General features: G+C 45.5%; 1 long non-coding RNA gene across 1 annotated transcript in view; it reads left to right on the top strand.

The window, feature by feature from the left end:
* Positions 1-1631, top strand: part of LOC121020917 (uncharacterized) — a 44275-nt gene extending 42644 nt beyond the window's left edge. Inside the window, exon 3 of the long non-coding RNA XR_005786361.1 lies at positions 1179-1631. This is a non-coding gene — a long non-coding RNA (uncharacterized LOC121020917). The remainder of the gene's footprint in view (positions 1-1178) is intronic.
* Positions 1632-24450: the final 22819 nt, after the last annotated feature.

The raw sequence follows: 24450 nt of genomic DNA, 5'->3' as shown, positions 1-24450 counted from the left end.
TGACCCGAGCTGAAGTTGGACGCTCAACCGACCGAGCCCCCCAGGTTCTCCTAGACAAAGACTTTAAAACAACTGTCTTAAATAGGCACAAAGAACTAGCCAGCTGCTCAGAGTAGCTGAGTGGGGTACCATTCCACTCCTCCACGTTCTAAGTTTTCAGGGGCACCTCCTGCTCTGGTGGGTGGGGGATGCCTACCCCCCAGTCCAACACTGCCTGAGACTGGGTGGGTGGATCTGTAGAAAGCTGGGGTTTCAATATTAACAAGCCCACTAGCTTGAAGCTGCATGACACCTTCAATTGTAGCCACTTAGGAAATAAAGGTAATCTGTTCATCTCCCTTCCACTGGACTCATTTGTCTTATTCCTAAATTGGCTGAGAACTCAGGCAGGGGAGAGCGGTTCTGTTCACTGGGTCCCTCAACCCCCAGTAGAAGAACAGGGTTGGACAAAAGATGAGGCCAGATGAAGGAACATGCCTGGAATGCCAAACTTCTTGAGGCCGATAGCTCTTAATCCTGTTGGGGCTCACAAGGGTATTTGAGGGACTGATAACAGTTGTGAAAATTCTTCCCGGTTAAAGGGTAATCATCAAAATGATCTAGTTGTCTTTTAAAGATTTATTTATTTTTGAGAGAGAGAGAGAGAGAGAGAGAGAGAGAGAGCACAAGTGGAAGAGGGACAGAGAGAGAGAGAGAGAGAATCCCGAGCAAGTTCTGGACTATCAGCACGGAGCCCGATGTGGGGCTCCAACCCACAAACCGTGAGATCGTGACCTGCGCTGAAGTCACATGCCTAACCAACTGACCCACCCAGGCACCCTCTTATTTTTTTTTAAGCCTCTTTATTTTCAAAGAGAGAACAAGCAGTAGAGGAACAGAGAGAGAGGTAGAGAGAAAGAGAATCTCAAACAGGCTTCACATTGCCAGCACAGACACTGATGCAGGGCTCACACTCACGAACCATCAGATCATGACCCGAGCTAAAACCAAAAGTCAGGAGCTTAACCGACTGAGCCACCCAGGTGCCCCTGGTATTTTTTTTTTTCTAATACAGATCCCCTAATCCCATCCAAGATATCCTGCTGCAGATTCTTCAATGGTGAAATCCAAGTTTTTGGTATGGGTAAAATCTCCTGCAAATAATACTGATGTTCAATCAGAATTATGTTCTATTTCAGGGTGTTCAGAGATCTCCTGCAGCCTATCCAGGGGGCCATCTCTCCCAGTACTAAGAACCCTAAGTTCAGGCAACAGGAGCGATTGTACTCTGGACCAGAAAGAGCCACATTGCACATCAGTGATGTGGTCTTGACACTGATGTTGGCACTTCGCATCAGTATGCAAGTGGAGTCCCGGAAGACTTACGGGACTAAAGGAGGAATTTTGTTTGTGGAATCTATGGCAGAGATTTCCAGGCCTCCAGGACCCTGAAAGAAAGAGGCTAACGACCCCTGCACTGGAGAACATCGGGAGACACCAGGATTCTGCTGTTTGCGATTTGTGTCTGCTTCTCGTCAGCATCGTCTCCGAGACGTGGTCCTCACGTCTGGACGATGAATTAAGCAGACATGGGGGATGCTTCCTCCTCAGTATTCCTTCCGCCTTTGCATTCATTAAAAACAAAAATGACCCTACCAAACAGCAGCTGCTCCTCCTTGCTCAACCTAAAGCATATAATGCCAGCAGTTTTGGAAACGGCAACAGGCTGGTCTGCGTAGAAATCTCCAGAGCATTGTAGGCTAATACGTTAAAATTAAAGAGAAACAGAAGCCATCACTACAAATTGCAACATTATTGTTCAAGCCAAGATCGTCCTAATTATAAACTAGCATTTTTATAGATGTCACAGGGGCTGTTTTAGTGCCGCTTTGCTGATGCTAAAAAGATAGTGTGGAAATGTGATCAGGGACTCTCATACTACTGCCTAACTGGAGGGAAAAAAAAAGTTAATTAGGCTCTTTTTGGCATATTAGTGAAGACAGGCTTATTAGACACATTTACAAGCTAATGATATGCCTATACTCTGCTCTCACAAAAATGCATTTCAATAAACTGATTTACAGTTCAGCCATTTTCCTCTCTTTAACCAGTACAATCACAATTACATTACCCACATTTAATTGGCATGGAATCTGAGCGTTTCCAGGGACTGTTCTATGGAATGGGGGTCCCCACTCATCCTGCCTCCCCCAACCTGTCTTGGACCAGTCGCTTCCCACCCTGTTTGTCCTTCAGCCCCCTAGGTTGAAGAGCCTTGACTTGACTAAAGACCTTGGGGTCACAGTGGTGGATTTCAGAGCTATCACTATGGAAAAGGGGGTGTATGTCGGTAGAGGGGCAGGTGGGAGGCAGTCGCCGGTGGCCTGGGTAGCCAGGGCCCCGCTCCTTCCCAGGCTTCCTGGGGAGTGAAGCAAGCGCTGGAGGAAAGGGACATTTCCGTCTCTAGCTCAGAAATCAAGGACATTGCCAGTGGGCCTAATTCATGCTTGTCTGTGCAGGATAACCCTGTTCTCCACCGAGGCCAACCTTGCACACTACCTTTCATGATCCTTCTAACAAACACAGACACGGGAGCCTGTTATCACAGGAGGCTACTAACCTTGGTGTCCACGTCAGTAAAATGGGGGTTCTAAACGTTCCTACCTCAAAGTGTATTTGAGAAGATTAACTGAGGTACCACTTATAAAGTGCATGGCAAAGTGCCTGCTTGTAGTAAATGCTCAATAAATATTACCTATTCTCATTATTGTCATATTATCATTATCGCTATTACTGAGCTCCTGTGTTTAAAAGCAGCCGATGAGTTTCTATTTCCTACTGGAGCAAATCTGACTTGCTTAACAAGGCCCTTAAAGTTCTGCAGATTCTGATTCTAATTTCTCTTTCCAGCCTCCTCACCTTTCTCCTACAACACAGTGTTTTAGCCACACAGAACTGCTGACCTTCTGCAGCATTGCTTTGTCCTCTGTTCGTGCTGTGCCCTCCACCTGCATGGCCCCGCCCTGTTGCCCAACCACCTTCACCAGCTGGTCTTCCAGAAGAGAGCCTCCCCCCCCCCCACCCCCGCCCTCCTCCAGAGCTTAGCTCGAAGCACCCTTCTGGGCTGTCGCCCAGGCAAGGTCATAGCCCCCACCCAGACTGCACCACACCTCTTCTGGGTATCATTTACTTCATAGTACGGGAGTTTCTTGTTTGCCACCCCATTTGCCCCGTCAGAAGATGCACTCTTCAAGGACAGACACCACAACCAATTCCGGTTTTTATACCCAGCATCTGATGCAGTGCTAAGCACTGCCAGGTAATACGTGAACGTTCTGAATCCAATGGGATAAAGTTGGGTTCAACTAATTCGAACCAGAGTTCCAGCTAGATTGGGTGCCATCTAAACGGCTTTGTAGTCCACAAGCCCGTGATTTTAGAAAATACTGGATTCAACTCCCTTATCCGAACTTCACTTTTTTGTCTATACGATGTGAATGGAAATTCTTAGGTCACAGTGCTATTGGAAGACATAGTGGGTCAGTTTATGTGAACAGACTGAAAACTCCAAGGGCCACACAGATGGTCAGAAGCACCATTTCCTTGCTTTCCCTGGTGCTTCTGGAAGACGGCAGGATAACAGAAAAACACGTTGTCGGTGTAGCTTGACCTGTATTTGTTGTTGATGTTTTTCCCCATTTCAGTTCCCAGAGTAAAAGCGAGCTTAGTATCCTCCCTTCCCCAGGGAAAGGGGAGCATTTCTTGGTGCCCATTAGACAGGATGAACCTGGGATGCTTGGAGGTCAGTCTCTGTACCCGTAGCCTTCACGCTCAGATTCCAGTCTCCGTTCTCGCAAGAGAAGGAACCTGGGAAGCACCCTTTCTCCTCCTCTTTCCCCAGCCCCTCCATAATAACAAAGCCCAGGCCCTCTTTCTATGCTGATAATCATCATCAAAGACATTCATGTTTAGTGCTTGGAAATGACTTTGCATGCCGGTGACTAACAACATTACGAACAGTTATTTCCTTAGAACGTTACTGTCTTACCATCAAGGCAAATGTTCCTTTTGTAAGGTAATAGATGTGGCTCTGCTCATCCTCAGCCCTTCTTTGAGATCAAGTTACTCAAGAGCAGTGACCTGCAAACACTTTCCCAAAGTGTTTCCCGAATCACTTTGTTCCAAACAGGACCCCTCCTATCTGAGGCATCTTTTGAAGAAAAAAAAGGATTCATTCAACAAATAGGTGGACAGGGGGGAAGGTCCATTCAGTCCAGAACAGTTGATGCAACAGTTGATGCAACAGATGAACCTAGATCCCCAGGTTCTACCATATACATGAAACTGTTCTTTATCACCCAGAGGTGCAGCCAGGGTGGCCTTCCTTAGAAGCATTCCTGTTCTGCCCCTGCTGAGCTCAAAGAGACAGACCCCTAACTGTGGGAATGAGAGAGGTAAGATACATTTCCTGCTCTCCAGACCACCGTACCATCACAGCCTACAACTGCACCAGACGTCCACCCTCTGCGGGAACACAGCTGCCATAAGGGGTCAGGGGTACCACAGAGCGGAAGATGCTGCATTGAAGAGGTCACGAAGTCAGCTTGACTTACAGGACACACCTGAGTGTCCACCATGATGGGTGTCCCACACTTTTCTGAGGTGACAACGATTGACAAATTCACAAAATATCCCTACGTGTGTTTGTCTGGATGTGCCTGACAACACAATCGTGCTTCTATGGCATGCCAGTGTGTTCAGATCAGAGGGAACAGGACTGTGTGACACTGGAGGGTAGTGACCCTTTCTCAGTCACCGGCTTTGTGAGTTCGGACCTCGACTCTGGTACTTGTTGCCAGTAGACAACGTTGAACAGACCCCTCGACCTCACAAGCTTTGTCTTTCTCACCTGCAACATCGGGATGGAATTGGCCCCTCACTGTGCTGTCCTGGGGACTGGATAAACTAAGGTAAATGAGACACGGAATACAGTGACTGGGGTCTAGCAGGAGCCTGGGTCATAGTTGTGGTCATTGTGGTCATTAGAAGTGGTGCTGCTAGAGGGACCAGTATTTTGGCCATGGCCTGGCGCCCAGTGCAATGAACACAGAGGACGCTCAGTGAATTAAATTTAAGACCAAACAAATAAATAGAGGAGTGACTCTAGGATTGCATTTCACATTTTAGTAAAGGTTACTGAGGGAGAGAGTATCCCTAATTGAACCAGAAACCACTGTGCAGATATGTTACCTTAAGCACTTAGTTACATATCGACGATAGCCAGCTTCTGGAAAGAGCCCAAAAGTCCATCAGCTGACAAGTGGATGAAGAAGACATGGTATATATACGATGGAATAATACTTGGCCATCAAAAAGAATGAAATCCTGCCATTTGCAACAACACGGATGGAGCTGGAGAGTATCATGCTCAGCAACATAAGTTCGTCAGAGAAAGGTAAACATCACATAGTTTCATTCATATGTGGAATTTAAGAAACAAAACGGATAGGGAAAGGGAAGGAAAAATAAGATAAAAAGAGAGAGGGAGGCAAACCATAAGAGAGTCTTAAATACAGAGAAAAACTGAGGGTCGCTGGAGGGGTGTTGGGTCGGGGGATGGGCTAGATGGGCAAGAGGCATTAAGGAGGACACTTGTTGGGGTGAGCGTTGGGTGTTACCGGAAAGGGATGAATCGCCAAATTCCGCTCCTGAAACCATTATTAGACTATATGTTAACTAACTTAGATTTGAAGAAGATAATAATAAAAAAGAAGAACTTAGTTAAAATTCCTGGCAGATTTCAGGGTCTGGTGGGACAAGGGAGAAGCCACACCGGTGACGTCCGGGAGGGCAGTGGCCACGGGACCTCAGAGGAAGCAGGGAGGCCAATGGCAAGAGACGTGGCATCCGGCCGGAGCCTGAACAGTCTCCCTTTGCAATGACAGCAGCACCAGCAGAGGCAGCAGGTCGCTGAATGTGGTGGAGGTGGTGACACTCACTGGGGACAGAGAGAGGAGCAGGACCCGGGAACACCGCCCAGCAGCTGACTGGGTTTATTCTTGGATACACGAGAACTATCTCTAGGGGCTGCCAGAAATATGAGCATGTGTGTGCACGAGGGTGTGGATGAGTGTGCGCCTGTGTGCACTTGTGTGTTTGGGGTGGTGGTACTTAGCATTAAGTCCTCCACAAGCAGGTGCCAAGAGAGTGTACATTATTAAAGTTCACACGGCCTCAGGCTCCATGAGAGAGCAAATCCTGGGTAAACTGGCCGGAAAGGCAAAGTTTCCTCTTCCAGGCAAAAACCATTTTTGAGGAAGTTCCCGGCACGTTCAGTAGAGAGTCGTCGCAACCTTTAGAGTATACAATGGGGCTAAAGTTTCTCATTTGTGAGAAAAGAAAATGGTCTTGAGTTTTAGGACGTACTTTACGTTTTTCAAGCAGAGGTGTGTAGAGCCAAAAACTGGACCTAAGTCCCTGGAGCCCCGGACCCCAACCTTAGGCATGTGCTCAAATGGGATGAGGTCCCCACCCATAGGAATTCCAGAGCCACCTACCAGAGTAGGGAAATGGGTGGCGGGGGGGGGCCTGAGCTACACAAGGCAGAGCTGGGGGTCCCAAGGCGCTGTGCGACAGTGAAGAAACGTGTGAGTTACTCGTTTTTATGCAATATGCTAATGGGCTTCCCATTATCTCCTCTCTCATTATTCGGTGTTGCCTGTCTGGTTCTCTGACACTTCACTGTGACAATGTGACATCACAAATATCAGGGCCCACAGGCTCCCTGACCCCAACCTCCTTTTCTTCCAACAGCTGGGACATTTGACCCTGGCCAGCAGGCTCTGCTTCCAAGTCAGGGCAAATCATTCCCTTCCCACACGTATTTTTTTTAATACTTAAAAAAGGTCATGTCCATGAAAGTATGTAGGACACAGTAAGCCTTCAGCAAGTTTGAATGTCCTTCTTCTCTTTGGAACCTTCTTAAATTCTCTAAATATGGTACGATCCCCCTGAAAGTGGAGAGGTATAAAGTTTCTCACTTGAGGAGCAGAGAGAAACTTCCAGTCTCCAAGGGCACCCAGGAAAGCAACCCACCCCGTCAGCCGCTCAGAGACTGACAAGAGGCAGATGTGAGCCCCCACGTCCCTGCTCGGTGGCCCGTGGCAGAAATTTCTAACTGGTTACAGTGCTTATCCTGTTCTTACTCTTTCCTTTAAGGTAAGGTTCAGCCCAGACCACGGTCATCAGAATGTTCTAGGCAGCCTTCACCTGATAACATTCAAACGAACTCTAACATTAAGCCGTTCTCAAATGATCCCATTTGAAGTTGTTTATCTGGATTTTGGTCTATGGGGTTTAAGTGAGTTAAATATGCCCAGACTCAACACCTGAGGTCAGGAAAGGTGAGACCTTGGACACCTCAGCCGACTCCCTATGGGGGCAGTACTTTGGAGAGGGTTACAAGCCATGCCAGGAAGCCCGTCTATACAAACACTTGTGGAAGGGAGGAGATGTTTCATAAACCAGGTTGAAGCAGGAGAGAACTTGCAGCGATGAGCAGGGCATCAGATCAGAACCAACAGGGATGGGCGAAGTGTGGGTGAGAATGTGCAGGTCAAACGCCAAGAAGGTGCGCTCTTTTTTTTTTAATTTTTTTTAACGTTTATTTATTATTGAAAGACAGAGAGAGTCAGAGCGTGAGCAGGGGAGGGGCAGAGGGAGAGGCAGACACAGAATCCAAAGCAGGCTCCAGTCTCTGAGCTGTCAGCACAGAGCCCGACGCAGGGCTCAAACTCACGCACCTTGAGGTCATGACCTGAGCCGAGGTCGGCTGCTTAAGCGACTGAGCCACCCAGGAGCCCCTGGAATACCTCTTTAAAAAAATAAAGCAATGTCAGAAATTATTTTACTATTTAGTAGTATTTTGATCACCACACATAATTTTTACATTTTTAAATTTGGGACTAAAATGATGTTTTATTCATCACAAACATTTCCTTGTTAATCATTCTATAAAATCATTGTAAAGTTAACATTATTCTATACTTAATAAAGGTCCAATTCCTTGCCTTATGCGTTCAATTATATAATAATAGACAAAAATTATGAAGCTCTTACTATGTGTGTGGTGCCAGGCCAGGCGCTAATATTTATTATCTTGCTTAATTCTCTCAACAAAGCTGCTGCTGAGTGATTTTTTTTTTTTTTTTTTTTTTTTTTTTGGAGACAGAGAGAACATGAGTAGAAGCAGGGAGAGGGAGAGAATCTTAAGCAGGAGCCTGATGCAGGGTTCAAGCTCATGACCGTGAGATCATGATCTGAACGAAAATTAGGAGTCTGACGCCTAACCCACTGAGCCACCCAGGTGCCCTGAAATCTTCTGAGTACTTTTTTTTTTTTTAATTTTTTTTCAACGTTTTTATTTATTTTTGGGACAGAGAGAGACAGAGCATGAACGGGGGAGGGGCAGAGAGAGAGGGAGACACAGAATCGGAAACAGGCTCCAGGCTCTGAGCCATCAGCCCAGAGCCTGACGCGGGGCTCGAACTCACGGACCGCGAGATGGTGACCTGGCTGAAGTCGGACGCTTAACCGACCGCGCCACCCAGGCGCCCCGGAAATTTAGGGAGTTTAAATAATCTGCTCGAGCTTACCCAGCTAATAAATATTGGAACCGGGTTTTGAACCTGAACAGTCCAACGTGAGTCCTGGTAACCTTGGGCACCTGTGGGTAGTAGAATGTGCTCTACAATAAAGCCCATAAGATAGTCTTGTAACAAATAATTTACAGTTTACAAATATTATATTTATATGTATGATTTTCCATAAAATATCTCATCACTAAAAGAGACTCTGCTCGGAGGGCCTCTGGAAAGGAATGTCACGATTAGTAGTCTGCTGAGTGGCTCTGTGACGCCTTCAGCAGTGTGGCAGATCCTCAAAGTTTGCAGCAGCCTGAAGGTCATATGCTCTGCCTCCCTAGTGCTAGGGTGATTCCGGGATTTAGCCTGGGGGCTGGTCACTGGGGCTGCGCAGGGCAGATCTGATCTCCCCTCAAGAATAACAGAGATCATCTTATGGGGTGATAAGCAGGAGGATGAATTTGTGCAGGCACGTGTAGATGCAAATCAAACAAGCACACACTACAGTGGTAGCAAGAGGGAGAGAGAAAGAAAGACAAAGAGAGAGAGAGAGACCTTTTGTATCTTAGACAATCGCCCACGTTCTGTCTCCCCTCCTTACATCTCCAATCTCTCCCCAACCCATTCCAATATGGCTTTCATCTTCTACCACCTCCGGAAATTGACTTCTTGTCAAGGTCGCCAGTGACCTAGACCTCTGATGCTTAAAGTGTGGTCTATGGACCCGTTGCTGCAGCCTCACTTAGAGGCAGAAATGCAGACTCCTAGCCCAACCACAGAATATGATTTTAATAAGATGTCCCAGATGATCTCAATGTTCATTAAATATTGAGAAACAGGGACTTAGATCTTCCCAAAATAAATGACCAATGTTCAGCTCTCGGTGCTCTTAGCTACACTTGGTATTCCCACATGACTGAAATATTTTTGTCTGGGCTTTGGTAAGAGCACCTTTATTATCTGGTTTACTTCCTACTTCCCTGGCCGTTCTTGTCAGTGTCCTTTGATTGTCTTCTCCTTTGGTCCCTTTGTCTTCTCTGCTACACCTCCGAACATTATCACGCCCCAGGCTTTACCTTCCGTCCTCTTCATTCTCCATCTATGTTCTTCGTGGCTGATTTTATCTAGTACCCCCCTGAATGCTGATGACTCTCAACTGTGTCTCTGTCCCCAGCCTTTCCCCTGAGCTGTAGACTTGCATGTATGCTTCTCCACTGGACAATGTCATCATGTCCACTTGGGGTTTTAATAAACAACCCAAAATTAATTTAATCAAATAGGACCATTGACTCCATCTCTCTCTCTCTCTAATTCTTCTCTGTCTCAATAAATACCATTATCACCTATCACTTCCTTTGGGACAGAAATCCAGGAGGCCTACGTGAATCCTTCTTTTCCTCATATTCCACATCCAAACCAAGGCATCAGCAAGTCCTGCCAATATCATCCCCACAGCACATCCCCAGTGCAAACACTTCCCTCTGTCTCCATTTCACATCCCTACCCAATCTTGGGCTCCTGCAGTAGGCTCTTAACTACTCTTCCTACTTCCACTGTGGCCCATTCTCCAAATAGCCTCCAGAAAAACTCTCTTCAACCCTAAGTCAAAGTATAATCCTACTCTGCTTAAAACTCTTCACTGCCTTTTCTTTATAATCACAACAAAGTCCAATATTCCTACCATATTAGAGTACTTTTAACTCTGACTCACAAATCGTAGTTTTATATTTTACTCCTTACGAATGCCCAAGGTCAGGGCTCCAACTTTGGTTCTAGAGCTCCGTAATCTCTTCCACCTTTCCGATCTATAATCTTCAGTGCATCAGTGATACCTCACCTCGTGGATGCAAGATGGCTGCGGCAGCTCCAAGTATCACATCCTCACATAACAATATTGAAGAGCAGAAAGGACAGAGAGGGCTTTGTTGTATTAGGGGGGAGGAGAATCTTTCTCCAGTGCTCTGTTTAAGACTCCTCTTAGGTCCCCAACTGAGTTACATGACTAGCCCTAAGTTAATCACTGCTAAAAAGAAACGTCCTACTCAAGCATGGTTCATTTCCTGGAGAAGGGCAGGAAACATACCTTCCCAGAATACATTGTAATCTCATTTCTGAGAAGGCAGAGGATCAGAAGGAGGGGGGAGAGAACCAATGGTGTTTGCCGCACTTCCGGTACCTACAAAGTGATGTCAAACTTTTGTGCCTATTTTCTGCCTCATCGCTCCCCGCGGTCCCTCACTCACTGGGTGTCCCCACCACACCGACTCTCTGCCCCTCCAACCCTCCAATACACCCAGATTATGTTCTTCTTGGGGCCTTTGCACACTAGTTACTCCTTCTGTTGGAAATGCTTCTTTCATCGGTGTTTTCATGGCTGCCTCCTACTCATCACTTAAGTATCACCTTCTCAAGGAGGACATCCCCAAACACCCTGCATAAAGCAGTCACCCCCACCCCACGTCTTCATTGGTCACTCCATATCACAATGTTCCATTTTGTTTTCTCCACAGCACTAAACAGTCTCCAAAATGACTTTTTGTGTGGTTATAGGTTCACATCATCTGCTTCCACCCTCTAGAGTGTCGATGCGTTCAATCAGCTGTTCTGCCACTGCTGTTTCTCTAGTCCCTAAAACAAGTTCGATCAGCTGTTCTGTCCCTAAAACAATGCCGGATATTTAGCAGACTCCTAATTGATTCTTATCGACTGTTTGCTACAACCCTGGAGGAGTTATCCCCTATCACATCTCTCAAGGCTGTGCTTCTAAGGTAAAGTCCTGGTCAGTTAGGCCAGGTCATAAGAAGAAAGTCCCCCAATTGGTTACAGAGCAGAAAACCTCAAAACGGATCAGTCTCTGGTCAGGTGATTGCCCGGCTTTACCCACTTCTCAATCTGGAGTGACGTCTCTAAGAAACAGTCTGTGTTTCTCCCTCTGTGCATTTAAGTAATGCTGAGTAAAACCCATTTCTTTTGGGAACTTTGCATAAAAAAGATTCCGGGCGACGGAGCAGGTGAGTTCTTGCAGCCATCCGTGATATCCCGGGTGAAGACAACACTGATAGTCTACAGTCAGGAGGCAGTTTTTCCAAAAGGTAAAGAGGAGCCCAAATTCCTTATTCTACTTAAACTCCCCTTCAGGATACTTTCGCCTGGAATTTTGTTCAGTGATCACAGACATGACCGAAGTGGAACTGTACTTTGTGTTCGACAAACTGTAAAGGGGGTCAGTGTGACCAACCAAAGGGGCTACCGAGTCAGCCTCCAGCTCGGACATCACACAGACCGAGGTCGAAGCATGGAGCTGGCCAAACTTGCCTTCTGCCTCGATGAAGCCACACAAACTCTCTGAACCTCAGAAGCTTTATCTGTAAAGTAAAGCTCGGACCTCGTGACAATGTCAGTAGGATTATAGTATATTATGTTATATCATATCATATTATATTACACAGTAAAACCTTGGATTGCAAGTAACTTGCTCTGCAAGTGTCCCGAAAGACCAGCAAGTATTTCTAATAGATTGTAACCTGATAAACGAGCGATGTCTTATAATGTGAGTAGTACGTGATGCCGAACGTCATGTGGTCACAACTGAGCCAACGGTTCTTGAAATTCGCTTGGATATACAACTGCTTTGGATTACAAGCATGTTTCCAGAAGGAATTATGCTTGCAAACCAAGGTTTGATAATATATATTATACAATATTATATTATATTATATTATATTATACAATATTATATTATATTATATTATATTATATTATATTATATTATACAATATTATATTATATTATATTATATTATATTATATTATATTAATGCACAGAAGGTACCCGGCAGATACTAGATGTTCAGCTTATTCCGGTCCTCCTTCCTTCCGTGTTTGCCAGCCAAGAATCCAGGCTCACTAAAACCAAAGAAGTTGAAACATGATCATTTCTGCTATTGGTATACTCATAAAATCTCTGATAGAAAAAATATTAAGAGACTTTTGGCCCAACCACTGCTTTTATTCACTAAAAACAGTACTGCAGAGCTCTTTGCACCACAATCGTTTAGGCTGTACAAAATGCCTGACAATAGGTTCTTCGTTCCAATAATCCCTTTTAAATAGTCCAATTTTTATACAAAGTACGGGAGGCCGGCTCTGTTGGAAGTCACGGAAGACAGCACTCGGCCTTGCAGAACCCTGGCTCGGGCAGGCTGCCTTTGTGGTGATATCAGCACCGTCTCGCCAGGAGAGAGATTATTACCTACAAGAAAAGGCACATTCGGGGCGCCTGGGTGGCGCAGTCGGTTGAGCGTCCGACTTCAGCCAGGTCACGATCTCGCGGTCCGTGAGTTCGAGCCCCGCGTCAGGCTCTGGGCTGATGGCTCAGAGCCTGGAGCCTGTTTCCGATTCTGTGTCTCCCTCTCTCTCTGCCCCTCCCCCGTTCATGCTCTGTCTCTCTCTGTCCCAAAAATAAAATAAATGTTGAAAAAAAATTTAAAAAAAAAAAAAAAAAAAGAAAAGGCACATTCGGTTTTGCAGGTCCCCAAATCACCCGAGGTCTGGTTCCTCGATGATGAGTCAGAGGGCAGACTTTTGTCCTATGATGTGCCTGAAGAGGCCACCCAGCTGCACGCGCAGATGGTGACACTGGGGGTTAAGAGACTGATATTTTCATCTGTTCTGCTAAATCTCACCCCTTTGGCCCATGATGAGTCATGGAACCTTTCTAGGCTTCAGCTTTTTCACTTCCGTGCAATGAGAGTGTTGACTTTATTGGGTCCCCACAAGCTCTTCCCTGGCCTGAATCCCCATGATGTGCATAATCGCCTGGCTCTGCCTTATCTGGTCTTAGTTCTCAACAGAGGCAAAGCTCTGGGTAAGACTGAGAGTTCAGGCTCTACAATTAGCCCTAAGTGTTTGCAGATCAATTAAATTCCCTCAATGTTCTCACATGAAACAATCAGTACTTACTAGGCTCCCACTGGAGCCCACTGGTGGTCACCACTGGGCGTCAGGAAGTTACACCGACTGATCTCTGCTAATGAGCTATTTTCAGGTGAGTTGACAGTTGGAAGAAGGGCGGACAGGGGGGTCAAGCAAATAACAACTTTCTGTATATTCTCTTTATGTGGATGAGGCCCACTCTCTTTCCTTGTGTCACCTCCTCTAGGAAGCCCTTCCCTGACCACTCAAGCCTGGGTTAGGAACGTTGTCTATGTGTTTCCATAGCACCTACTGTTTTAACCTCGGCACCACTCATCGTTCTAAACTGGAATTGCTTGGATTGTGTTCTTGTGGTGTGGCTGTAATTTCACGGATGTGAAAGCTGAAAAGTATCTTTGAAGCCATATTAAGGAATTTGGATTTTAACTGAAGACCGTGGAGACCCTTGAAGAGTTATCATGCGTCAGGGATCATGATACGGTCCGTGGACCAGAAACGTCATTCAGACTGCAGAGTGGAGAGACTAGCAGGGCAAAGGAAGTCTCTGGAAGTAACTCGATGAGCTGGTAGCTAGAGGAAGGAAGGATTCCTGCTTCCTGATTTCAAAATTTCAAACAAGCTGCAGTAATCAAAACAGTGTGGTACTGACATAGGAACAGACATACAGATCAATGAAATGGAATTGAAAATTGGTAAAAAAAAAAAAAAAATCCCTATGTCTACAGTCAATCAATTTTTTTTCATTGTTGCAATTCTCTGTTCTTTTTTTTTTTTTTTTAATTTTTTTTTCAACGTTTATTTATTTTTGGGACAGAGAGAGACAGAGCATGAACGGGGGAGGGGCAGAGAGAGAGGGAGACACAGAATCGGAAACAGGCTCCAGGCTCTGAGCCATCAGCCCAGAGCCTGACGCAGGGCTCGAACTCACGGAGTGCGAGATCGTGACCTGGCTGAAGTCGGAGGCTTAACCGACAGCGCCACCCAGGCGCCCCTCTCTGTTCTTTTTAACAAGGTCTCTAGATGTTTTGCACATGAAAGGTTTTTTTCCTTCCTTTTTGAAAATTGTGGGACACACATGACATCTACTCTCTTAGCAAATTTTTAAGTTCGCAACACTATTTTATTTACTATAGTCCCAACGTTGTACAATGGATCCCTAGAACCTACTCACCTTCTATAACTGACATTTGATGCCCATTGAGCAGCAAATCCCCATTTCCCCTTCTCCCAGCCCCTGGCAAACACCATTCTGCTTTCTGTCTCTATGACTTTGACTATTTTAGGGACCTCATGTAAGTGGAATCATGTAGGATTTGTCCTTCTGTGACTGGCTTCTTTCACGTAGCACAATATCCTTCAAGCCCATCCATGTCCCCACATATGGCAAGATTTCCTTCTTTTCAAGGGTGAATAATATTCCATTATATATATAATATAATATAATATAACATAATATAATATCATATCATAATCTATAATCTATAATAATATTATATATATGTTATATATTATAACATATAATATATTAATATATAATATATGTATAACGGAATCACTGAATTCTACTCCTGAAACCAATATTGCACTGTATGTTACCTAACTGGAATTTAAATAAAAATTTGAAAAATAAAACAAAAACTAACTGGAATTTAAATATATATTCCAGTTAGTTATTCCAATATATATATATGTATACACATATATTTTTTTATTTTCAAATTTAAATAAAAATTTGAAAAATAAAAAAACTAACTGGAATTTAAATATATATTCCAGTTAGTTATTCATATATATATATATATTAATTTCAAATTTTGATTTAAATTCTAGTTAGGTAACATACAGTGCAATATTGGTTTCAGGAGTGGAATTCAGTGATTCATCACTTACACACAACACAAAGTATATACCACGGTTTCTTCAACCCTTCATCTGCTGGTGGACATTTTGATTGTTTCCATACCTGGGCTATTTCCAATAACGTTGCAGTGAACATGGGAGCTGATCTCTCTTCCAGGTAGTGATTTTGTCTCTTGTGGATAAATACCCAGAAGTAAGATTTCTGGATCAGATGGTTGTTCTATTTTTAATTTTTTTCCATCAATGTTCTTACAAGAAACATTCAGTACTTACTGGGCTGTTTTCATAGTGGCTGCATCATCTTACATTCCCACAATAGTATACGAGGACTCCCTTTCCTCCACATCCTCGCCAACCCTTGTGATTTCTTGTCTTTTTGATAATAGTCATCGTAACAAGTGTGAGGTGATGTCTGATTGTAGTTTTCATTTGCATTGCCCTGGTCATGAGTGATGGTGAGCATCTCTTCATGTACCTGTTGACCATTTTTATGGTTTCTTTAGAGAAATGTCTTTTCAAGACCTTTGCCTGTTTTTTTATTTTGATATAGTCCCAATTGTCTATTTGGGACGTGAGTCTGAAGGTCAAGATTTGTTAAGGTTTTAGACTCTGGTTCTTCTTGTCTTGTTTCCATCTCTTGGTTTAGCCATCTGCTTGCCTTTCCTCTGGAGATTTCTACTTCTCTGGGGCTATTGCCCCTATGTTCTCTCCACCAGCCACGGCTGAGCATGACTTCTCTGCCTCGTGTGCGGCCCCACAGTGACTGCACACAGGACCTACCAGCTCTTCCCAGGCTTAGAAGGTAAATAAAATCAAGACCATTTATAAACTGAATAGGAAAGTTCAAATAGCTTTGAATTATTTGATAACAAATGTACAGGCACTTCTGTGAGAAAATGTCCACACAACTCTGTTTTTATAGGCCCTTAATTTAAAAAAATGCCTGAAGGCCCTTGTCCCTGTAAACCCCCATGGGAAGGAACCAATGACTGAGTGAGAATTTACTCGCTGCTCTCAGCTCCTATGTATTATGTCGGGAAACATCAAAATGGGTGGGAAGAAGTTTTCCTTTTGACCATTTCTTCCCTTCCCACCCCAAGAAAAGGGAAAGCTATGGTTTGGATGTATCTTCTATCTCAAACAGCAGAGACAACATCCAAAAGACCAAGAAGTCTCCCCTGCCCTCCCTATTCACTTCCAGCCTTAGCTTCCTTCATAAAATGGCAAATTTTTTGTTAAAGTAGTTGTCCATTTTTCTCAGTTGCCTGTGAATTTACTTTTAGTAGAAAAAAATAAGACATAAATGATCCAGGTGACAATGTTGCTGCTCAGTTTCCATTAATAATAAAACAAATAGTGATACCTTAAGTGTGTTCCCTGGGAACCGTTTCTTACAAGGAACACAAATGACACCTGACAAAACATCTTGTGTAGCTGGGCTTTAGCACGTATAGCTGAACTGGGTGGGATCCAGAGTAGAAGAGATGCTTTCCTTAGCTCCTCACAAGCCTCCGGAAAGATCATCTGCTTCCCCAGCATGCAGTGGGACGGAAGTTCTTCCTCTGGAAATGGGGCCGTTTGGACAGGTGCCCTCCCAGTGCTTTGTCACATTGGAGGGGTAGTGTTGAAAGCCATGGGTCTGCACAGCAGAGGACTTGGGTGCAAGGCCCAAGCTCTAAATTAGCGAGCAGTATCGAAGACTTCACTTTACTTCTCCGCAGGTCGTTCTGTAAGAGAAGGTGCAGGCAATACTCCCTCCTTCACGAGGTCCTTCCGAAAGAGTCAGTGAAAAAAAATATGTGTGTATATGCATAAAAACTTTATAAAGGTGCAATAGAAGGTTAGTTATCAGAGGTATAAGGTAGTTGGCCCGGTTTATTACACTCCTTAACATGGGTTACGAGAACTTCATGTGAGTCACAAGACTTCATGTGAGTCATAATAATGAGCCATATATTGGGTTGGATATTTCACCCATCGGCAAAGGGTAGGAGCTGCTGATCCAGAGTGAACCTCGTTAGCCGCTCCAAATCACCTTGTTCACCATGAACAACTCACTTTGTTCCTAAAGTATGACAGAGGATTCGGGGTGGGAGGGGGAAGAAAGGTGACATCCTGAAAAACAAGAAGAGCAGACCATCTAATGCTGGAAATGGGGAGTGATTGCTACGAATGACGACACCAACAGACCTGGGTGGAGAAAACCCTGGCCAGACTTCGGCGTATGGCATAACCGAGTCTCACCTCCTGGACCAGAGGCTTCCTGAACAAAGATAAGGTAAAGCTTTACAACGCTTTCCCTTGTAGCTATCTCCTGAGTCCAGCTGGAAACTGGACAGCCCCTTCCTCCCCTTTGGTGTTAGTCTACATGGGAAGATATTTTTCCTTTTTTTTTTTTTTAAGTTTTATTTAAATCCAAGTTAGTCAACATATAGTGTAATCACGACCTCAGGAACAGAATTTAGTGATTCATCACTTCCTTAGAACACCCAGTGTTCATCCCAACAAGGGCCGGCCCATGTAACCCGTCCCATCACCCAACGCTCCTCCGGCAACCCTCCGTTTGTTCTCTGTATTTAGGAGTCTCTTATGGTGAGTCTCCCTCTCTGTTTTTATCTTATTTTTCAGAAGATATCTTTCCTTTAACATCGTTTCTTCCCTAGTGGTCTGGCTATCTACACAAGCACATCACTCTCCTTCAGGCAGGGTCCGTCATCTTAGAAAAGAGCTCGGCTAGAAAATAAGGGAAAACTCTCGGTGGCAAGACTGCAGGAGTCTCGGTAGCCACACACACCATAAATATTCGATTTTAAAGCACCCTGTGGACTCTCAGTAGTCAAAAATAAAGCATCCACGTGGATGTAAGTGGCCAGCTCAGGAGAGCAGGGTGCACTGGCTGAAACTCGTCCAGAAACTGATAAACAGATTCGAAGCTCGTCCACTGACCCTCCAGTGGTGGATTTGAAAAGATGAAGCCACCGCCTAGGTAAGCCGAGACATGAGCCAAAACAATACCTTCGCCATGAGCAACAAACGTGGACGGAGACGCTGCTTTATTCGAAGACGACTAAGGACAAATAACCCGAAATGGGACTAGGAGAAAAAATATGTCCGAGCAAGAGGAAGTCCCCAGAAGACCGGGAAGAGATCATTTCTCTGAAACTAGCCTTTTGTAGCGTATGGAAGCGAAACTGCCTGGCATCCTTAAACAAGGTTTAGAAGGGATGGCCTCTCTGAAAAAGGAGCAGAAAGCATCACAGACTGAAGGCGGGGGCGGGTGGGCGCAGGATGGGGGGGGGGGGGAAGCAACATCATGAGACGAAAACAAAGGTAAATGAGATAAGCAGTGATTCCAACAGAAACAAACACAAGAAATGGGGGTTGACACGCCTTTTGGAACAAATAAAAAAGGAAACTGATGCAGCAGGGAAATGAATGAATGACGCAAGGGCCAATCGCGAGATGTCTTCCAGAACCCGGAAACTGGATTCTGAGAGGCAGGAAGAGAATGACGGGTCCGGCGGTGGCCCCACCTGGCTCTGAGGGACACGGGAGGGGAGGGCAAAGGCAGCTCCCTTCACTGGGGCTGTGGGGAAGGGTAGTGACCTCAGGAGACGGGCAGCGTTCAGCGAAAGGAGCGTGACACGGCAGGAAAGCAGGTAAAGGGAAAGTTCAGAGAAGAGATGGAAAGGGGGGAGTTGGCTTTTCCTTCTCTGGGAGAATTCCTTCGTGTCGTCTCCTGGACCCTCTCACATCCTTCCCTTCTACCCTCTCCGCCCCCGGACCACACTGCCTCCCACACTGCCGTCTGCTTTCGGTCTGGATTCTGGCCCCGCTGCGCCACCGACCCGGCCTTTACTCTGCACCTTCGCCTCCCCAGGGCCTGCAGGCCCCGCTTCCGGACGCCAGGGTGTGCAATTCTTGACCCAGCTGTCCTTCGGAGCCGCCACCCTGCGGACCAGAAACGCCAGCCGATCGGGGTCCCCCCCCCCACCTCCCACCGCAGGTGCAGGGCTCAACCTGGGACCGGCAGGGTTCGATGGGTAAGGAATTTCCCTCTGAGGAGCGGTTTCACAGCCGCGTCCAGTCTCCCTAGTGGTTCTCATCAGTTGCCCCCACGCCGCTGGCTGTTTTCTCTTCTTTGTCTCTCCTGCCCCGGCCATCACCTCTTCGACGAACAACCGAGGCTTACACCTCTGTTCCCGGGCTGACTTCTGAAGGAAGCCAAACTACGACAACCTCCCTCACGCTAACACCCAGTCCCCTGTCTCTGCTTGGGGACCAGTTAGCAGCATGTGACCCACAACGCCCTTCCGTCTTTTCTGAAAACTCTCTCCTCTCTTGATTTCCAGGACACCTTCCCTCCCAGTGTTCCCCCAGCCCCGCCTCACTGGCTGACCCTTCTCCGCCCTGCCTTTCGTACTGGAGTAGCTCAGTCTCTGACCCTCCACCTCCGGTCCTCGCTCTCTACTCTTTCTTCTGGGGTTTTCCATCTGACTCCTCGTTGAGGACTTCCGCCAGGCCTCTCTTCTGAATTCCAGAGTCACTCTGGACATTAATTAAAGGATGAGTCTTAAGTCTACCTCAAGTGTATTTTCCTGGAGTTTTCTGGGACAGCGGGCACTAGGCGAGCTCTTCAGACACAGAGCTCTTATTTAATCCTCTCCACAGCGTGCCACGTTATTACACTCGGACAACGCGAGAAAAGCAAGACTCGGCGAAGCTAGAAGTTTGCGTGGGCTCCGAGCAGGTGAGGGCAGTACCAGCAGGTGAACGGGGTCTTCCTGACCCTGAACCCTCACCGCCAGCCTGCTCTGCCTCCTTTAGTCTCCCCTCCTTCAGGTAAGAGGCACGGGGATCTTAATTTTTTTTTAATTTTTTTAAGGTTTATTTATTTTTTAGAGAGAGACAGAGTGCGAGCAGGGGAGGGGCAGGCAGAGAGGGGGACACAGAGCCCGAAGCAGGGCTCGAACTCACGAACCGCGAGATCATGACCTGAGACGAAGTCGGATGCTTCACCGACTGAGCCACCCGGGCGCCCCGAGGCACGGAGATTTTACTGGAGCAATAAGCCAGAGCTGGAAGAGAGCTTGTTAAAAGTTGTCCCAAAAGGGCAAACAATTTCCCCCAAGCTTTCTTTAGATATCTGCTACCATTATGATGGATGGTTATTTTCAGGCTTTATCTTTGGGGCTGTAAATGGTGCCAAGGTCTGTTTCTCTTTCTCTGAGTTGTATCTCTAGCCTTGGAGGCTCTCTGCACACCAATGGAGACGGTACACAGCTTCCTAACTCCCCTGAAGCTGACAGGCCTCTAGAGAGAACACTAGGGGGTCACCCTGTCACTTTCCTGGGATACTTTCTCAGGTGGAGCTGGTTTTCCAATTGTACAGACCAGTGACCAGCATTTTAACTACAGGAGCCCAGGGAATGTATCTCTGTTAAGTATCTACCCATCCCATTCAGGCTGTTTATTGTGCTGCATCCAGAGCAAGTAAACCCAAGACTGTGTCTGTGCCAAAGACATGAATAAAAGCTGGGGAAAATTTCAGCCCTCCAGATGTTCTTTGGCAATGACAAACACCCAGACATTTGGAAGCATCTGGATGACTGACTGACTTTTTCAGTTTTCATCTGGAAGATGGAGATTATGCAGACCCAGCGTGATTACAGGCTGGATGATAATAAACAAATCGTTGACAATGTCCACAGGATTCCAAACATCTGGGTGCAAAACTGAAAAATCCAGCTAACAATCCAAATGTTTGGCATCCCTTGAACAAAACGTTGGACAGCAGGAGATGGGCGAAAGATCTGGAAAAAGAGGCAAGCGGTCCCCAGAGTAGGCTCTGCCTACATAAAAATAGTTGTGTTCCATTTAAAGGGGAAGCTGAGTTAGAAGAGGTAGGATTTTCTTTTTTATTAGAACCCTAGATAGGGTTTTTATTAGCACTCTAGATAGATCTCTTTCCCGTTTACTGGGGTTTCCAACCCTACTGAAGTGAGGGACCTTCGGTAATGGTACAGTCAGGGTCTGATCTGCTTACAAAATATAGGAGCCCTCAGGCATCACAGAGGAACGCCAAAGTCTGCTCTCGGAGTGGTTGCTCCCTTCACCAAAAAAAGAGGCAGAAAGTACAAAAACAAAAACAAAAACAAAAAAACAACCCAAGACATCTCGAGCTTAAGGGCTTGCCAACAAGGAAAGGAAGATAGTGCTCACCTCCCGTAGACTGGAAGGTGAACCAGCCACCTTCATCTGAGATAATGTGCATCTGCTGAGTGAGACGGTGAGGCAAGGGAAGGCACCCCCTTTAATGCGAGTTTCGCTATAGTCTGTAACTGACGAAGGAAAGAGGTCTTGCACGCATTGAGGTATACAGGAAGCACCCATGTTTGGGCCGAAAGAGCTGCTATCCTTCGAGGGGAGTTATCCCTTCGTTTTGTGCACTTAGGAATCTGACGGCAGCTGGGCACCGACAGCAAGGCCTAGCGCACTGGCGGTGACAAAAGCCCCAGACAGGGTCTACACGGCCTTAAGGACTGTTTGCAGAGGTGGAAGGTTGGCAGCCGTTGGTGAAGAGGTCAGAGAGCCCAGGCGTCTGCAAGGTCTTAAACCAAACGAAGTGTGGGGCTGGGACTCAAACATTCCTCTGACTGTAACCTGAGCTCGTGATTTTCCTTTCTGCCCCTCTATTGTAGGAAGATAAAGGTTTTGAGCCAAAGAAAATTTGAGGCATCTCAATCTTGCTTTTCTCCATTTAAGAAAAAGGTGATCAAGTCTGCATCTCTGGGTTGCCTTACTCATGATGCCTGCTTTCCGGCCATTTCCTGGGCATTCCCTGGGAATGATGCTCCCTTCGGGCAGGAGGAAGAGAGCACAGCTTGCGGACCAAGCGAGAGGAAAGAGGTTGGAGTCACAAATAACGTGCACACAAAACCGTGGAAAACCACAGAGACGGTAAGTAATTTCACGGACAGCCTAAAGCTGGGCTTCACTTACCCAGTAGCCCTTGAGTGCCTTGCAAGTTTGAAAACCATTATTCAAGAAAAAGATGCTCTTCTCAGAAGACGTCTGTCTCTTGATAGCCCCCAAAAGAGGAGGAAGAAAAAAAAACCCTCCCGGACGCCCCCTTCGATTGTGTAAACGGCGAAGTCCTATATACATTCAGCAGGGTCTTTGCTCCATTGTGCTAACCATATTTAAAACCAGATGCTGGGTCTCTTTGCCTCTTTGCTGGAAGAATGACTGTCAGCATGTATTGTTTCGGAGAGAAGCTTAACGCAAGGCAGTCTCCAAGTTCTGCAATTAAAAGAAGCTTAAAAAAAAAAAAGCCGCACAAAAGTTTCTGAGTGTCATACTTTTATGACAAAGGCATCCCTTAGGTTACTTAGAGAATTAACTCAGAAGTAATTGAAAAACACCAAAAATGTGTGTATTGTAAGTAGAGCCACTACTGTGTGACCTTGGGCAGATGGCTTCAGTGTCCCGAGCCTCATGTTGTCATCTGTGAAGCAAATGGGTTGGGATTCCATAATCCACAAGGTTCCACTGGCTCTTGAGTCTACGGAAATGTTTTCTAAATTTTTTTTTAACGTTTATTTATTTTTGAGACAGAGGGAGACAGAGCGCGAGTGGGGGAGGGGCAGAGAGAGAGGGAGACATAGAATCTGAAACAGGCTCCAGGCTCAGCTCAGAGCCCAATGGGGGGCTCGAACCCACGGACCGTGAGATGATGACCTGAGCTGAAGTCGGACGCTCAACTGACTGAGACACCCAGGCGCCCCTTTTTTTTTAATTTTTTTTTTTTAACGTGGAAATGTTTTCTGCTGGGGTGGAAGGGGGCACGTGGGAGCGGTCTCTCCTTCCAGCTCAATTTTACTGCAAATCTGAAACTGCCCAAGGAACTGAAGCCTTTTTTTTAAAAATACATACATCTGATCCAATCGGACACACCCAAACTGAGGAACATTCTGCAGAATACCTGTCCGGTACTCTTCAAAAATGCTGAGGCCGTTACAAACAAGGACTGAATGAGAATCTGTCACAGCTTAGAGAGACTAAGGAGACATGACCACTCAGTGCAACACTGTATCCTGGATCACGTCCTGGGACAGAGAAAGGACAGGCTGGGGACATTTTTGATGTCTGAGTAAAGCCAATTGTTTAAAAAAAAAAAAAAAAGAACAGTAAAACTAACTAAAAAAATACTATATCAGCCCCCAGTAAAAAAGTAAGACATGTCACTTTGAAAATATAGGAAGATATATGGAAAAGCATGTAAATTGCCTTTTATAATTATTCATATGTAACTACTCTTAATATTTTGGTGATTCCTCTTACAAAAAATGTCTACTTTGTATATTTAGGATCATAGTAAGTATGGCATGTTGACTTTTCTTCTGAAACTCACATATATCACCATTATTTTGTCCTTTATCCAAACTTAACAATAATATAATTTTAACCTCTTTGAAATATTTATACTTAGAACTTTAATACCATTTTGTCTTTATAAATGTCTGTTCTTGGTTTATTGAACGAATCTTTTTTTTTTTTTTTTCTGTTGAGCGGAAATCCTAACCATCACGGTGTTCTTTTCCCTAAGTGCTCTATTCACATGCCGTGTTTGGTTCCGTAAGGAAAATGCAGTGCACAGAAACGCATTGTTCATGTTCCTGCTCTCAGGAAATCTAAGCAGCTAAAACCTTTGCCGAGAGAACTGATAGATTAATGCGATTTCTTCATTTAAAAGTGTTCACACACGATCCCTTTAAATGACTCATTCTCTGCAGAATCCAGATGTCATGTCCCATTTACTAAAATTTAATTGACACAACTATGTTGTTTGACAAATTCTCCTTATAAGGGCAAAGCACGAAGATGCCCTAAAAATGGAGTGGGCTGGCAGTGGGTACAAATGACAGGGGACCTAGTACAGGCATCTCACACTAGATGACGTTCCAGGGACCCTTCCAGCTCACACTCCTCTTCTTTGAGAACATCATATCAACATCATGCATGAGTCTAGTTGC

The sequence above is a fragment of the Herpailurus yagouaroundi genome, unplaced genomic scaffold (genome assembly GCF_014898765.1).
Source record: "Herpailurus yagouaroundi ecotype Mexico unplaced genomic scaffold, PumYag 253, whole genome shotgun sequence".
NCBI lineage: Eukaryota > Metazoa > Chordata > Mammalia > Carnivora > Felidae > Herpailurus > Herpailurus yagouaroundi.
The sequence above is the reverse complement of the archived record's forward strand: the minus strand, read 5'-3'. Positions and strand labels throughout refer to the sequence as shown.